Here is an 18992-nt window from a genome sequence, read left to right as displayed (position 1 = left end):
ATTTCACTTCATATAAATAAGAATTAAATCAACATCTTAATAATTTGAATCTTTCGATTTGTATGTGGATGTAAAGAATATACATACATACTAGAGCGGGTCGATTTTAATACTCTTGCAACATACATATTGCTACAGAGTATAATAATTTTTTTCAAAAGCTAATCGAGGTACATATAAGGTAATACATATACATACATATATGTATATATAAATGATCAGGATGATAAGACGAGTTGAAATCCGCTTAACTGTCTGTCCATCCGCCTGTGCAAGCTGTAGCTTGAGTAAAATTTGAGAAATCTTGACGAAACAATAGGTACGAGAGGTCTTTATAGGAGCCGGTATCAAAATTTTGTCATATCTGCAAACCTTCTCTACCTATTTCAACCAAATTTGGAACATTATCTTGAAATTCTTATACAAGTATTACTGTGCGAAAATGGGCGAAATCGATCTACAACCACACTTTGCGCAAATAGTGCCTTTAATCGCCCAGATACTGAATATCTGGACCCCAATTCCACATTCCACGATTTTATTATCGAAAATATTTGTCAATCTGAAATTCGAATGCCTGTATGTCAAAAATGGGTTGAAACGGATGAATACTTCCTTTAGCTCCATATACCTAATATAATGATTTTTGAACTTCCGGCCGACTTTATACCGCATATATCGGTCAATGTGTTAGTTATCTTAATGAAATTGAGAGAGAGCGTATTTTTCTAATAACAGCGTATCTTTGTGTTTAAAATGTGTAAAATCAAGTTAAAAATTTCTCTAGCTTCCATATAACAAATATCAGGATTTTCAAACATCCGGTTGATCTTAACATATTAGATCAACTAACTACCGTTAAGCGAAAACGTATAAAATATCATAACTATCCACTAAATTAAGATACAAAACTGTAATTTGGTACAGGAGATTGTAGTAGCTATGGAAATCTGTGGGCAAACATTTTTGATTAAAGTGGGCGGCATTTCGCCCCCAAAATGGTTTAATGTCCATATCTTCCAATCCACTGAAGCTAAATCAACCAAACTTGCTGAGCAGTTTCTTTTCAGAAGTCGGAGCATGCATAATGGATAAAAAAAACCTTAACGTTTTTATGTTATCAACCATGACTCAACAGCAGTAAGCTGGGAAACGCGCGCAAGTAGTTACCGTATGGTGTCTTGATATGCCATACGTCCACTAGCATGTGCCACCTCTGATGGTAAAAGAGGTGGTACGGGATAGCGAGGCATTCAAGTGCTTGACTATACTTGGGTGCGACTCAAACGCGCCTCAGAGGTGAGAGTCTCTTTAATTACCTACTAGGCCCTAAGTTACTGATGTGTAATAAGGGAAGCACGCCAACGTTTGTTACAAGAAACCGACAAGAAGTGCTGGATATCACACTTGTGTCGGAAGAACTATTTGACAGGGTAACACAATGGAGGGTTCTCGAAGAACATTCCTTTTCGGATCACCAATATATTGAATGTATTACTGAGGAAAGGACAGATAGAGGCAATAACTTCAGGAATCATAGGAAAACGAACTGACTGGTGTACATGCAAGAGTTGAAAAAACATATACCTATGATTCCGCCGTTTTAGCCCAAAAGCAAAAAGGACCCCGACATCCTCGTTAACGATTCACCGAATTTTGCCGGCAAGCATTAGAGGTGGCTTTTCCAATAACACGACGTAGGGGTAGAATTGGGCTCCTATGGTGGTCTCTAGAACTTAAGAAGTTACAGAAAGACTGTAGAAAGCAGTTCAAATTAGCTAAGCTATCCCAAGGCGAAGAAGCCAGACATAGCTAGACGGTATCCAGTGAAGAGTCACTAGGCCTACTAATGGATACCCATTCCCAGGTAGCTCTGAAAGCCATACTGAAGAGTATACACAAGATAGCGAAGCAGAAATAGACTCCACTCCTATAGATATAGTCTCAGAAAGAAACGTACGCTGGGCGATAAATAGCTTCAAGCCCTTCAAGTCGCCGGGACCAGATGGGCTTTTCCCGGCTCAATTACAACAGTCGCAGAATTACATAATAGATTGGCTAGTAACCATTATTAAGGAGGCGATTTTATAACTATATCCCTTCACTAAGCCTCTCCTCAATTCTCCTAAAAAGGTTGAAAAGGCTAATAGAAAATATCATAATTATCCACTAAATTAAGATACAAAACTGTAATTTGGTACAGGAGATTGTAGTAGGATTGCGAAAATCCGTGGTTGTGGGTAGAAACGGGAACTTACTAAGTATCTTAGAATGGCCCTTGTTTCAGGCGACTAATTGGGAGGATTCCCTCAGTCTTGGAGCTGACTTCGCTGCCACTTGTAAAATAACTTTGAGTGCTGACTTGGCGTTGTTCTAAGAGCTACAATAATGCATATACTGGCTGCTCTCTGTCAGGAGAGAGAAGAAGAGGAGACTGTAAAACAGCTTCTATGCGAATGTAAAGCTCTATACAGGAAAAGAATCGTAACTATCGGTTGAGGGTTCCTTGACGACGTAGCAGAAGTTGTCATTTAAAACTATTTATACTGATGAACTTCATCAAAAGCAGAGGTTGGTTCAGAGAGGAGACAATAGAGTGAGGGAACATTAGCCCCAGTGGTATCACAATGGATCTCCTATAGGCCTAGGTGCCTCGTCAGACAGCCACTCTCCCTACCTACCTAGGAAAAAATTATATCTACCGTGTTTTATACTATAAAAATATAAATATGAAAGGTAAATAAGATTTATGAGTAAAAAAAGTGGTCGTGGCTCCGCCCCCTAAAAGGGTTTATGAACACATAGCCAATAAAGTCTGCGTTCAGCCGACACATTTTTTTAAGTGAAGTAAAAACACAATGTAAATAGGTAATTCAGTTCAAATATTCGGCATGTATTTCTTCTTTATATTCTTTAGTTCCAAATGCAAAAACAAAAATGTATATTCCTATTTTCATTTTTCTGATAAAGGGATTTTAGTGTAAGAACAAGTAAACATAGGCACCAGTAAATCTGCGTTCAGTTAGCTTGAATTGGAAATACCGTTACTTCTCATGAACTTCTTCGTTCTTTTTTCGTAGATTGTATTGTGTTTTAAGATAATTAGTCGTTTAAAGAGCTCGTGACGCGTTTTAATAATACAATATTTAAAAAAATGGAAACCAAAGGAAAAGAAATTAGTCTGTCGGAAAGAAAAAGTATCATTAAGTTGTGGAAAGATGGCGAAAGTTTCAGAAAAATTGGGCAAACTATTGAAAGAACGTATTTTTCTGTCCAGAACGTCGTAAACAATTAAAAAAAAAACCGGAATTTTAACTTCAAAACCGCGATCTGGCCGTCCGAAAATATTATCAGCCCGGAAAGAACGGAAAATAATAAATATGGTGAAAGTTAACCCTCGAATTACGTCCACAAAGATTATTGAAAACGTAAATATAACCAAAAAAAAAACAATTTGTGCCGAAACAGCTAGAAAAATTTTACGAAAAGCTGGATGTCATGGTAGAATAGCTCGAAAGAAACCATATATTTCACTTGTAAGCAGGCAAAAGCGCATTGAATTTGCTCATAATTATATAAATAAGTCGCCGGAATTCTGGAGACCAGTAATATTTTCGGATGAAAGTAAATTTTGCATTGTTGGCATAAAGGGTGGACAAATTGTGTGGCGCAGGTCAGGAACTGCCCGTGAAAAGCAAAATCTTGTTGGTACAGTTAATCACGGAGGTGGCGGAATTATGGTGTGTGGTTGCATGGCGGCTGGTGGTGTGGGTCAGCTTGAATTTATTGAATCCACAATGGATAAATGGGGTTATTTGAACATTTTAAAAAACAATTTAAAGCAAAGTGCAGAGAATTTCGGATTATCTTCGACGTTTTGGTTCCAACAAGATAATGGCCCGAAGCATACTGCGGAAATAGTTAGACTTTGTCTCTTGTACAATGCTGCTAGACAACTTAAACCTGACCTCAATCCTATTGAGTATATATGGGATCTGTTGGAAAAAAGAATTGGTCAGCATACAATAACAAGTAAAGAGGCTTTGTGAACTGTTATGAAAGAAGAATGGTCCCAGATTACAGCTGAGGATAAACAGATAAGTTGGTAAGATCAATGCCAAATTGATTGAGCGAGGTTTTAAAACAACGCGGCTATCCAAGAAAATATAGAATTTAATTTTTCTTTATCATTTTTAATACTTTTGTAACTAATCTTAAAGCTGAACGCAGACTTAATGGTGCTCATGTTTACTTCTCCTTACACTAAAATCCCATTATCACAAAAATGAAAATAGGAATATACATTTTTGTTTTTGCATTTTGAACTTAAAAATATTATATAAAGAAGAAATACATGTAGAAAATTTGAACTGAATTACCTATTTACATTGTGTTTTACTTCACTTAAAAAATAGTGTCGGGTGAACGCAGACTTTATTGGCTATGTGTATATATCTCCCAAACTATTCAAGCTATAGCACATACAGAGAAACCTCTCCTAACGGACACCTCTATTATACGGACACCTCCGTTGAGCGGACATTTTTTAATGCACCAAGTTTTAAGTACAATTGTTAGAACAAATGATCCTCTCTAGACGGACTCTCTCTTGGGCGGACGTGGGCAATGATTTGATATTATATTGAACAAAAAACCTCTAAGGAGCGGACGCGAACTTCTTCTCAACGGTCAAAGAGATTATTTTTTCATAACAAATCCAACATAATCCTCTGTTGGGCGGACGCGAAACCCTGTAAGTATGTAGTATTTACGAAATGAAAACGGGACTTTGCAAATAAAAAAATTAAATTATCAACGCTAGTGCGGAAAACAATTTCTGTTCGCGCATTAGCCGAACGGTAAATTTTATTAATATCATGTAAAAATAAATTTAAGGTATTTTTCGCGTGTCTTTTTTAAAACAAAATTAATCGATTTAGTTAGTATGTACCTACGAAATTTAGTGTTTTTATACTCTCGCAACCTGTTGCTACAGAGTATAATAGTTTTGTTCACCTAACGGTTGTTTGTATCACCTAAAATTAATCGAGTTAGATATAGGGTTATATATATATAAATGATCAGGATGAAGAGACGAGTTGAAATCCGGGTGACTGTCTGTCCGTCCGTCCGTCTGTCCGTCTGTCCGTCCGTCCGTGCAAGCTCTAACTTGAGTAAAAATTGAGATATCTTTATGAAACTTGGTAGACATGTTTCATGGTACCGTGAGACGGTTGGTATTGCAGATGGGCGTAATCGGACCACTGCCACGCCCACAAAACGCCATTAATCAAAAACAAATAACTTGCCATAACTAAGCTCCGCAATAAGATACAAGACTGTTATTTGGTACACAGGATCACATTAGGGAGGGGCATCTGCAGTTAAAATTTTTTTTTAAAAAGTGGGCGTGGTCCCGCCTCTAATAGGTTTAATGTGCATATCTCCTAAACCGCTAATGCTATAATAACAAAATTCACTGGAAGCAAATGTTTTTAGCACTTCTATTGACGGTGTGAAAATAGTTGAAATCGGGTGGCAACTCCGCCCACTCCCCATATAACGGTACTGTTAAAAACTACTAAAAGCGCGATAAATCAAGCACTAAACACGCCAGAGACATTAAATTTTATCTCTGAGATGGTATAAGATGACTTTATAGAAACCGCGTTCAAAATTAGACAGTGGGCGTGGCACAGCCCACTTTTAGGTGAAAACCCATATCTTGAGATCTGCTTAACCGATTTCAACCAAATTCGGTGCATAACGTTTTTTTATGTTTCTATGTCATAGCGCGAAAATGGGCGAAATCGGATTACAACCACGCCTATTTTCCATATGACACCATTTTAAATACCACTTGATTCTTTCACTTTCCACTATGCAAATCAAGCAACAATGATTATATCGGCGTAAAACTTTGCGTGAATAATACGTTTAAAGTATGCCACCTTGTGACCAAAAATTTTCTAAATCGAACCAAAACTGTTCAAGCCCCTAAGTACTAAATATGTGGACCCCAGTGCCTATAGTTGACCTTCTACCGAAAATATCAGTCAATCCACAAAGAAATCTCAAACGAGTATACCATTTGACTTTGCGAGAGTATAAAATGTTCGGTTACATCCGAACTTAGCCCTTCCTTACTTGCTTTACTTTAACATTTTTATTCCACTTGTGTATGAGTCCTTATATGAAGAATTTAATGTAAATCGATTTTTGTTAACCGATTGAAAGTTGGAAAAACCCAAGTTGGCACAGTGGCTGAAAGATTGTGACAAAAAAATTAAGTTGTAAATTAGAAAAACATTATCACTTTTAGCAGCGAGATAAGTTTTAAAAGCGTTAAAATAATTTTAAAATTCATTATCGATACTTTCAAGCTATCTTAGTAAGCATAGAGACTGTCTATTTTTTAAAAATTTAAATGTTTTACAGGCAATACCCAAAGATGATTTGCCGTTAGTAACGTTAGCTTCAATTTTCTCATTGTTAAAAACCGTCGGAAAGCTTAGTCAGGACTACTTTATCGCAATAAGTAATAATACATGGACCGTAAACGCAGACTTTAAGTTAGATGTAGTAAAATTTAGAAACTATTGTCCATTTACAAAATACTTTCTCTTTAAAAATCAAAAAAACTTGCGACAGTAAACAATTTCCTGATAATAAATTCAATGTTTTTAGTTATCGGTTATTTATTTAAAATGGAATATTTATGTTTGTTTTTGTTATTGTTGAATCTAAATGCATGTATGTACATATGTATTGTATATAAGTATGTATGAATATATGTATATACATATATGTATATAAATGGATGATTGAAGGAATGCAAAAAATTATTGTTTAAGCAATATAATATGACAAATATTTTTAAATAATAAATTTGGTGAATATTAAATTAATTAAAAAAAGTGTTTGTTATAAACTAGCCACCTTAACCTTAACCGCCCAAAGAAGTTTTCACTGGATATCATTTCGACGCCCGTTGTGACAGCATGAAAATAGGTGAAATGGGATGATAACCCCGCTCTCTCCTTATATAACGGTTTTGTTAAAAGCGTGATACATAAATCAATAATTAAATGAACCAGAGATATTAAATTTTACACTCAGGATGATACAAGAGGGCTCTATGGGAGCCGGACGATGGGAGTGGCACCGCTCACATTTAGATGAACTCACATTCCTCCGGACCTACTTAACCAAATTCGGTACATAACCTGATCATTTATCATCCTGATCATTTATATAAGTATATACCATATAAAACTATATCTAACCCGATAAGTGATACCAGCAAATGTTATCACAAATTAATGCAATCAGCCCTTTCATTTCTATGCCACCAATGATGTTGGTTTAATTTTCACTGACGGGAAGTAAAATACGGGTAGAAGTAAGTGAGTCTACGACCTTCAAAATAAATTTAACCTTTTCCCTACATTTCTTAATAACGGGTGTTTTTTTTCGAGGTATAGAACTTTAAGTTGGCATTACTGTTCAAGATGGATGACAAACAAAACTGCAGCATTCAAGTGTATGTCGAAACACCGTTACATCCAGAAAATCTGACTGTTTAGTGCGCTTTATAGGCTTGTGGAATCATTGATCCGTACTTCTTCAAAAACGATGATGGCCAGAACGTTACAGTCAATAGTTATCGGTATAGAGCCATGATTACTAACTTTTCCATTCCTGAATTGAACAACCATGATGTCCAGGAGCTGTGGTTCCAACAAGACGGCGCAACATGTGACACACCTCGTGCCACAATCGATTTATTAAAAGACACGTTTGACCGCCTAATTTCCCGTTTTGGATCTGTGAATTGGCCTCCAAGATCTTGTGATTTAACACCACTAGACTACTTTCTGTGGGATTATGTAAAGTCATTAGTCTATGCGCACAAGCCACAAACGCTTAACCATTTGGAAGACAACATTCGCCGTGTTATTGCTTATCTTTCGGATAAATAAAATTCATGTCAATCGAGTAATCCATCGATGTTTTATTGCAATTTAAAGTTCTATACCTCTAAAAAAAACACCCGTTACATATAAAGTTTTGCCAACACCTGAAGGTATTTCCCCGGCTTTTATCCGAGCAAGTTACAAGAGTATGAAATGTTTGATTACACCCGAACTTAGCTCTTCCTTAATTGTTATTAGATAAATTGGCGAAATCAAATGCAAAAAAATAACCTGGCCGTGATTTATCAAGAGAAACGAACTGATACTCCTCTTCTTTTTCTTCTTTTTGATTCGTTTGCAAAATATGTAGATATGGCAACACTTATTATTTGTCAACATAAAACCCATTTGTTATTGTGCATATAACGAAAATTGTGTAAAAAATAAAATGCTTATTTAAAGCAAATATTAAAATAACTGTATTACATAAATATGTACTATATTGTTTACTGAAGTGTTAGTGTATAATAAGTGCATAATAGATTAGGTCAAGTAAAAAGTTCGTTCCTCCGGCTTGTAACATAAACTCAATTCTGCGATTATGATCTGCGATCCGCCTTGTTCTATGTTGACTGATATTTTCGGTAAAAAGTCAGCTATAGGCACTGGGGTCCACATATTCAGTACCTAGGGGCTTGAACAGTTTTGATTTGATTTAGACAATTTTTGGTCACAAAGTGGCATACTTTAAACGTATTATTCACGCAAAGTTTTACGCCGATATAATCATTGTCGTTTTTATTTATTATATCGATATTATTATACATGTTTAGCTTAAAAATTATAAATATTAACAACTTTAAAAATTATATTATTATATTAATTTGTATATAATATTTACAATATTAAACATAAATTTTATATAGATTCTTATACATATATCCAAATTATATTTCTTTGCTCCTTATACTATTTAATTTCTATCATATATATATTTATACAATAATGTCTTATATAATAACAAATTATACATATAATTTAAATTTTCTTAATTAGATTATTTACATATTTTTCCTAAATTGTCTTAAAAACTACTGTCAAAATTGCTATACCATTTCTTAATCTATATTTGAAAAAAAATGAAAAACTATTGTAATAAGACTGAAAACTTTTGTTGGAAATAGAGACACAAATACTGTCATGATAGCTGTGTACTGTCTCAAAAGTAATTGCATTTACACGGGAAGGATCCATGTTCGAAAATGCGCAATCAATTTGTGTACCGGCAGGTGTAGTTAAGTATTCTACACCAAGCAGGGAACTAAAGTTTTTTTCTTGGAGTAGATTTCCTATTGAATTCCCTGTAGACATTAAACAAATGTTGAAATCTCCAACAATTAGCACATTTTGATTGCATAACTCAGAAGTAGGGACTTCCTGAAGTTCTACAATTAAATGTCTGACAGAGAAAGCTGAATTTCTGTATAGAACCAGAATATTAATACTGAAACACTTAAACAAAACCGCTTCTAAAACTTTGCAGCCTGAATCAAGTTTCTTTACAGCCTTTGGTTCTATAGAGCAAGCAATACTATGCTTTGCATATATTATAATGCCCCGTTTATTTCTGTTGGTTGTTTCCGTGCTATCTATCCCCAGCTCGTTAATTGGAGTAAATCCTGGTATATCAAAATTTTCGCAAGGATAACTCCAAGTTTTTACAAAACATAAAATATCTGAAGATAGCATCAAACAGTCGCTTTTTATATCATTAATGTGAGCATGAAGACTCTGAACCTTATGGAATAAAATTTGATGTTCTGATGTTCGGGAATTCATAAAACTGAAACTTGTTGTCAGAACTTTATTTGTGTTCAATTCCCTCAGTTCCTTAAATACAGGATCCGATTTAGAAAATTTATTTGGAGGAATAAAATTTCCTATGAATGAAGAATAGACCTTCTGCAGTAGTAGCTCGACTGCAAGCGACATATTATATATTGAAGCTCTAGGCATTCTGGGTCGAGTATGAACTACGACTTTATTATATGTGGCACCCTGACTTTTATGAATAGTTATTCCTTCAACCGGAACAACTAGAAACTGATTTCTTTCAATTGAAATTTGTTCATTTCTTTTATATTGAAAAGATTTTAAAACTTTTTCAATTGATGTCTAAGAATTTCTAGAGTATGAGGCTTTTTTGATCGTGCTATTAAACCAACAGAAGGTTTCAAAAATTTAATCCACAGAATTGTTGGAAAAGAATAATGAAAATCAATTTGCATAAGTTGTCCAGCTGCCCCATTAACCAAGCCATCACACGTGTTTATATTCACTGTAATCATATATTTGGCAGAGGTTTTTAGAGTCAATTCATAGGGCACTCCCTGCGTTTCAGAAGTTTTGAAAAGTTTAACTCTTTCCAAAATATCCTCATTTTCACTTAGGCTAATAGAAAGGATAGCTTCAGTTGGGATTCGACTGAGCTTAAGGGCATTGCAATTATTTGTCTTCATTCGACCAGAATAAATGTATGGCATCATCGGGAACTTCCTAGAAATTAACTACTCGAGTTTCAATGGGTGATATGTCCTCATTTGTCATAGTACCAGATGCCATATGGTTTAATGCAATTACAAAGGCCTGCTCCTCCCATTGTCTCATTATTTTTGTTAATTCAAAGTTTTTAAATAACTCCCACAAAGGGGAACCAACTTTAGTGCTGTATGCATCATTGGGATTAGGAAAGAATATCCACCTATCTCCAATAGGTGAGAGTTGCTTCAAATCATTTTTGAAAATTTGTATGAGCACCTGCCATCGAGATTTTATCAATTATGAGTAATATTAAATCAAAAAGTCTGGAATACAATGAATTAACTGTGTCATTGCTAAGTGGCCTCAACTCTCTATTCAACTAATTAACAGGTAAAGAGAATATTGAATGATGGGCCATTCCACCTATTCCGAATGCTGCTTTATCCGTGGATGCGCAAAGAAGAACTTTTAAGGAACTTGAATTGGATCCAGGTGTAGAATTGTAACGATGGTTAATATTATGTTCGCACCGAATTGAAATCCTCTTGAAAACACAATATGTGGATTGTGGAACCAAAGTCGTTTTGACCGACATTGTGTGTGTTCGATGAGTTTTCATTGACAATTTACACATTTATTTGTTTACATTTGTTACTTACGTTTAGGCCAACGAGAATGGTAAGTTTTAGAATTTTAAATATTTGCTTATTATTATTGTTTGTTTTATAGAATTCCGAGAAGAAAATTTTTATTACGAAAGTATTGGCTTTGAGAAGCCAGATAAATTTCTTGCGCAACGACGATTCTTTAAGAGAATCGATAGAAGTTCTTAGTACCCAACAGATTCGCCTTAAAAAAATATCAATAATTCCAGCAACGCAAATCAATTATGGGAACACAATTGCCAACGAAATGGTTCCGTTTTTTTAAAGAAAACTTTCGCATGAACCGCAGTTCATTTAAAAAATTATGTGAAATCCTCCGGCGTCTACAAAAAATGAATGCGAGCTACAGAAAAGCTATTCCGCTCGAGAAAAGAGTGGCTATAGCAATATTTGCTTTATGCTCATCTGCGGAGTATCGCTGATATGTTCGGAGTTGGTAAATCTAGGGTTTGCTGGAATTTTGTACCGAAATACCATCCTGCTTCAAAATGCTGCCACTAAATAGAGAAAGCATAACAGAATTGGTGACTGCTTTCGATGTACTTGGATTCCCAAAATGCTTAGGAGCAGTTGGTAAATATTACTTATAAAATCATATATTTACGCCAATGGTCTAATAATTGTTTACAGACAGATGCCACATTGAGGAACAAATGTTGAACACGCAGCCGTTTCCACCGAAATTTCCATCGGTTCGGAGTTCGTAGAACCTTTTTAAAAATGTATATACCTATATATGTAAATATTAATAATATATTCAATACAAAACACATGTCTCTTATTCATATTTGCTCTATGTAGTTCCAAAATCAGATAAGCGTTTATAAAACGATCCTTTAATTTTCTTTTTAGAAAAATTTTGGGTTTTGTTAAACTTGATCTAAGAGCTAACAAATAGTCATCAAAAGACATATTTATTCTACTATCAGACAGGAAATGTTCAAAATCTCTTAAATTAGAAATGTCTTCTGTAGTCATATTTGAATTTGAATTTTGAAAAAGTTTTCCTTGTGTCTTTCTGAGTTTTGACTTGTTTCTGTAAGAGGTAACAGTATTTGCGTTGAAGGCATTGGTGGATATGGTATACCAAAACGACAAAACTGTTGTCCTCTTGTGGTTAAGCTGTTGATAACCCAAATAATTTTCTAAGTGGCTGACCGAACCATCGGTAGAAATATAATTGTCAATAAAACTAATGACATCAGGGAATGTCTGAGGATTTTGAAAGTTGATCCTGGGAGCATTATTAAGCCAATACATGCTATGTACATGCGGGAAACCTCTCTGTTGAAACTCCACTCTCCAGTAGAAATTTGTGACAAAATGCTCTCCAAAAATGCCGGCATTATCTTCAAAAAGCTTAAGAATTTGTCAATAGCGGTAGTCAAAATATCTACACAAGTAACCGCGTCTGACCGATTTAAGCGATATCTATTTTGGGTTGTTAAACTGTTAGCTTCCTCTTCCGAAATATCTTTAGAATCAACAGTTTTAGAGAGGATGACCAAAAGCTCAACCCACTGAGATTCTGCAGCCGATAAAGTGATAAAGAAGGTTGGAAGCCCAAATTGGCGAATCATAACGATTGCCTTTTTCTTCTCAGCTTCCCAGTGCGCAGGAGAGGATCTAACGCCTTTTAAAACCTTGTAACCATTAACGTGTTAAATCAAGTTTTGAACAAAGTTTTCGTTTAATAGGTTTTGGGCCGTAACTCGGTTGCGACCTGAAAACTTTCTAAGCAAATGGATGTACTATTCTTAATTTGTACCAGTTCTAATTTTTTGTAATCATAGAACAACTTTGGAATGGTACACGCTCTTCTGTCAAAACGGCGAATTTCAGAACGTATTATCTTGCTATACGTTTCAGAGCATGTACGCTTCTGCCCAGCGTATATTGTTCCAAATGACAACTCTTCTGAATTATTGTCTTGAGTTATGTCAATTGGTCTTTGTCCTTCACCTGGCGCTATGACTAAATGGCTATAGTCCAAGTTTTCTACAGGAATATTGTCCAAAAGAGTTTCTTGACCGCCTGAGTTTTGCTCGAAAGGTAAAAGACCCATGGGAATATTATTACCTGAGGGATTATTATGAGAAGTTTGTGCCGCACGTGAATATCCTCTGCAGATGCAACAAACGAAACTACTTCTTGGTTATTAAATTTTGAAATCCAGTTCTCATTAATATGTACGATACCGAGGGGTATTCACTAAGAATTGCAATGCTTCCATAATCTTTGCGGGGCGTATGGTATCGATCATGTAATCATGATTGTACTCCAAACGCCTTCTTAAGTGAATTTGTATCACATAAGCCTCATCAAAGGACCTTGGTAGAGATGTCACAATATTGTTAACAGAAATTGGTAAATTAATAACAGCACCTTTGAGAGAACTCTGACCTTGATATCCTAACGGACGGATTGTCATATAAGGCAATCCGGTATTTCAGGAAAGTCTAGACCGTTTGCTAAACATATTTTTGGAACGTTCTTTTTAACAATCGCATTTTTGCAAGTAGCACAAAAATTGTAATTTCCATCTTCCGAAGGAAATTTTTGCATTAAATAGAAGGCGGGTGCAGCATTCAGGTGACCTTGCGAAATAGTTTCGAAATTTGATTTGTGAACTTGGTGTGAAAACCATAATCCGCCGCAGCAAGTACATATTTCAGTAGGGCCTTTATTTATATTTTGGAAATAAATGTTTGTGAAATCTCTTAAATTGCCACTATAATCATTTTCTATAACATTATTTTCTCTCGTTAATCGGATTCGTTGGGACTGTCTTTCGTTTTCAATTTGCCTATTGACCGGGTTATCTCTACAAAAGCGAACTTGACTTTGTCTAAGACGTCTCTGATTCAAAATTTCTTCCCTCATACCACTCCTACTAAGCTGTCGCCGTTGTGTTTCTCTATCACGGTCCTCTCTCTCCTAATTTCAGGATTTCTTTTTGCATGTTCTCTTTGCATTTCATCACGAATGCGCTCTAACTTCCTATACTCAGGATTTTTTTAACGAAATTCTCTATGATCCCTAGTGTTCCTACTTTGCTCATCATAACGTACCTCGGGATTTTCTCGACGAGACCTACGACCTTGAATATTTCTTATTTGCTCTTCAGAGCGAATTTGTGGATCTTGCCGCCTTGTTCTATGTTGAACAGTATTTACAACTTGCTCAACAGATCGAACCTCGGGGTCTTCGCGAGGACCTCGAGTATTTCTTATTTGCTCTTCAGAGCGAATTTGTGGATCTTGCCGCCTTGTTCTATGTTAAACAGTATTTACAACTTGCTCAACAGATCGATCCTCGGGGTCTTCGCGCCGAGATCTATGATCTCGAGTATTTCTTATTTGCTCTTCAGAGCGGATTTGGAGATTTAGACGTCTTGCCCTATGTTGAACATTATTTAAATTTTGTTCAAAAGACTGTACTTTGAGATTTTCCCGCCTGGTTCTATGTTGATTTGTATTGATAATTTGTTCGGACAGACGTACATCGGAATCTAATCTACGATTAGCGTGACTTACAGTATCTTGCTCACTATCTCTATATAAAGAGTTTGCACGAAGAACTCTCATACGTCTTCTATTCTGCAGACGACTGAGTAATACAGATTTTCTACTTAATCTAGGCATAATTACTAAATAATAAATGGCTTAATATATAAAATATATACATATATATAATACTTATAGAATTCCGTCCGTCCGGGTCTGAAAAGTTGGATCCTAGGTGCTGCTCTCTTTCACTGTAATTTCTTGTAAGTCCTTGCTATGACTCCTTTCCTGTTCGGTGTATAGGTACTATGGTATACTGGTGCACATATGTATATGTGTTTGCTCGCCACTGTATATAATAGGGTTTTGCTTGCCACTGTATATAACAATAGTTTGAACACTATATAAATAATACACTGAAATTAGTTTGAATGCAGCACTTTGCTGGTCAAGAAATCTAGTGTAACTGAAACTACAAACACAGTGTACTGATATTTATTATACTCTTGCAACATGTTGCTACAGAGTATAATAGTTTTGTTATGCTATAGTTTTGTACTCACAGCTTACGTGCTTTTGTATACCTATATATTTCATAGATATACTCTAACATAATAATACAGATTATTTAGTTATATTTATATTTTAGAAATTAGTAGTTTATTTCATTTTATTGAAATTAACTCGGAAAACCCCTCCGTAAATTGCTTTTGTCTAACGCTTTTTAAAACAGGGATCTATGGTACCTATTTTGAAAGATCTGCTCATGAAGGCTAAATTAACAATAATTTACATATAATTAAGTATGGTACACACAAATGTAGAGCAGGTATGTAGATTTTCTTCATTCTGTCTTAATATCTAAACCTTTCATAAGGTTTAAACAAAGGTCTAGACCAATTTCATTCATATGCAGCGATAAACCACATTATTTTTAAGAAAAACTGTCCATTTAATTTTATTAAATTATAAAATTAACGAAATAAATTATACCATAAGTAGTACATGTATGCTGGGGAAATCCGTGGATCGATTTCACACATTTTCGGCATTAAACTGTTGTAAAAGTATATCTAATATTTTACGTTTATATAAAGCCAAACGAAAGTTTGAATTTTTTACATAAAGTATGTTGGAGCTAGGGTCAATATATACCCGATAAAGAGTACTAGGGCGAAACTAAGAATTTTATACTCTTGTAATTCGCAAGAATCAAAGGCCAGGTAATTCCTTCAGGTGTGGCAACGTTGAGAAAGAATTAAACATCCATTATTAAATGAAATCGTGATTAAACTACAATCAAATTTGGTATCTTCTTGACATCTATTAAAGGCCATAAACTTAGTCTCAGTTTTTATACTCTCGCAACCTGTTGCTACAGAGTATAATAGTTTTGTTCACCTAACGGTTGTTTGTATCACCTAAAACTAATCGAGTTAGATATAGGGATATATATATATAAATGATCAGGATGAAGAGACGAGTTGAAATCCGGGTGACTGTCTGTCCGTCCGTCCGTGCAAGCTGTAACTTGAGTAAAAATTGAGATATCTTTATCAAACTTGGTAGACATGTTTCTTGGTACCGTGAGACGGTTGGTATTGCAGATGGGCGTTATCGGACCACTGCCACGCCCACAAAACGCCATTAATCAAACACAAATAAATTGCCATAACTAAGCTCCGCAATAAGATACAAGACTGTTATTTGGTACACAGGATCACATTATGGAGGGGCATCTGCAGTTAAAATTTTGTTTAAAGTGGGCGTGGTCCCGCTTCTAATAGGTTTAATGTGCATATCTCCTAAACCGCTAATGCTATACTAACAAAATTCACTGGAAGCAAATGTGAAAATAATTGAAATCGGGTGGCAACTACGCCCACTCCCCATATAACGGTACTGTTAAGAACTACTAAAAGCGCGATAAATCAAGCACTAAACACGCCAGAGGCATTAAATTTTATCTCTGGGATGGTATGAGATGACTTTATAGGAACCGCGTTCAAAATTAGACAGTGGGCGTGGCACCGCCCCCTTTTAGGTTAAAACCCATATCTTGAGATCTGCTTAACCGATTTCAACCAAATTCGGTGCATAACGTTCTTTTCTATGTCATAGTGCTAAAATGGGCGAAATCGGACTACAACCACGCCTACTTCCCATATAACACCATTTTCAATTCCATCTGATTCTGTCACTTTCCACTATGCATATCAAGCAACAATGACTGTATCGGGGTAAAACTTTGCGTGAATAATGCGTTTGAAGTATGCCATGGTGTGACCAAAAACTGTCTAAATCGAGTCAAAACTGCTCAAGCCCCTAGGTAATGAATATGTGGACCCCAGTGCCTATAGCTGACTTTTTACCGAAAATATCGGTCAACATAGAACTAGGCGGCAAGATCCACAAAGAAATCTAAAACGAGTATACCATTTGACTTTGCGAGAGTATAAAATGTTCGGTTACATCCGAACTTAGCCCTTCCTTACTTGTTAACTGTATTTTACAAGTTTTCAATTTTTCAAATGATCTCGAACGGTGGGAAATTAAAAAAAAAACCGTAAATATTGAAAAGGGTGTTAAATATGTGAATTTGTGAAAGTTGTGTTACCATAGTTTTCGATATATCGAAGTTTCAATCTTAAATTATTGTGACGACCATGGATGATAGAACAAATTCGAACCGACGCTAAATTGCCAGAAGCAACTAGACAGCGAATTCGTAGTTGCCAGAAAGTTCTAGAGGTGAAGTTTTATTAAAGATGTACTATATAAGGGCTGCCAGATTATGCAGCACACACAGTTCTAATTAGATTGCTGTTGTGATAAGAACAATTGAGACATAAGCAAGAAATTGAAAGCTCGATTAACAAGCAATAAGTGCTAAAGTGTTGGAATTAGAAATAAAGATAAGTGTATAGCCATTAAATTGGGATTATATTTAACAATCTAGTGATCGAACTAAAGAGTGAGTTACAAAGTAAACGATTTATAGTTATAAAATAGCTAACTAATTTAAATATCGATATGTTTTAAGGATAGAACGGCTTTATTAAAAAAAAAATTATATGTTCTGGCACTATATATGTATATATTTTGTGTATTTTATATTACTTTATGTCTTATGTATATTGTGCGTTTTTTTCTTTCAATAAGCGTAAATGTTGGATCAAACGTTTAGCTGTTTTTGAAAGAGCTGATGATGCTTGCGAGCCGCTTTTTTCCCCATAGAATTGTGTATTAAAGATTTCGCTCCCTAAACTGAAAAATCTGCCTCAAAAGCAAACAGTGCATAGAGGCTGTTTCTTTCAATTTTTGAAAGGGAAGGTAATATCGAAATTTTATAGCCCCTTCTATTTTTTGAGGAGGATATAACTCTTAATTTTAAAAAGATCACGTAAACAGGTAGGGACAGCAGGAACAGGTCTGACAGCAGGAACAGAGGGGAAGAAGAAATTTAGGAAAGAGAATAGGGTTTTGAAAGTTAAGTTGGATGAAAAGGAACACGAAAATAGGAGTTTAAAGGCCCAGTTAGTTCAAATGGCCGCCGAATTAAAAAGATGTAGATAACAGTTAAGAAGTAGCTCATTTAGAGAACAGTCAGACCCCCTTTCATTAGTTTGTAGCAAAGTTCCTCCTCAGTTAGGTGCTTGTATTAGGAGTAGTTTTATAAATAGTAATCGCCGTAGCCACGGTCGAAGATATCATAATTTTTTAAAACCATAGCTTTGGGTGTATTGTTTTTGTCGCCAGTCGCTCACCGTCACATAAAGCACCAATTAGATTTTCCCTCTTAAAGTTCTTTGGAAAACTTTGTTACGGACTAGCCCCGTTTCTCATGTTGCACCCAAAGCTGCATAAAATCGAAGATTAGGAGTAGGGCATTATCTTTCAAACAAAAGTTCGTGTCAGTTTCATGTAAAAAATGTCACTGAAATCTTATTTGAAGTATGATAGAAAATTCGATAGGGTAATAGGTGTTGAAGATTATGGCATTAAAAATCGTCCTACGAGATTAGCCAAACAGCAATGACCATAATGGTGCAAAGTATGGATGGAGAGCCTTGGTCCCACCCATTAGCTTATTTTTTCGTTAAAGGATCCTGCAAAGGGGATATCCTAAAGAAATATTTTCTTGAAGCCATTCTACAACTGCAAAATATAGGTAATGACAAGAAAATACATATTTTTTTACGATAGCCCTCATTTAATAAAAAGTAATCGGAACTGTTGACAAAATTCAAAAAATAAGGTTTTCTTTAAGAAATTTCGTGTAAGTGGCTCGGTATTGTAAATTTATATGAAATCGAATCTAAGTCGAGTCATCGGTGTGGGCATAAATTAACCGATGCTTCTAT

At 35.3% G+C, this 18992-nt stretch overlaps 1 pseudogene; it reads left to right on the top strand.

Moving 5' to 3' along the window:
* The first annotated feature begins 13309 nt into the window (after window positions 1-13309).
* LOC138856111 (uncharacterized) lies at window positions 13310-18773 on the top strand (annotated as a pseudogene).
* Window positions 18774-18992: the final 219 nt, after the last annotated feature.

The sequence above is a fragment of the Bactrocera oleae genome, chromosome 3, assembly GCF_042242935.1.
Source record: "Bactrocera oleae isolate idBacOlea1 chromosome 3, idBacOlea1, whole genome shotgun sequence".
In the NCBI taxonomy this organism is placed as follows: Eukaryota; Metazoa; Arthropoda; class Insecta; order Diptera; family Tephritidae; genus Bactrocera; species Bactrocera oleae.
Note: the sequence above shows the minus strand (reverse complement) of the source record. Positions and strands in the feature narration are given on the sequence as shown.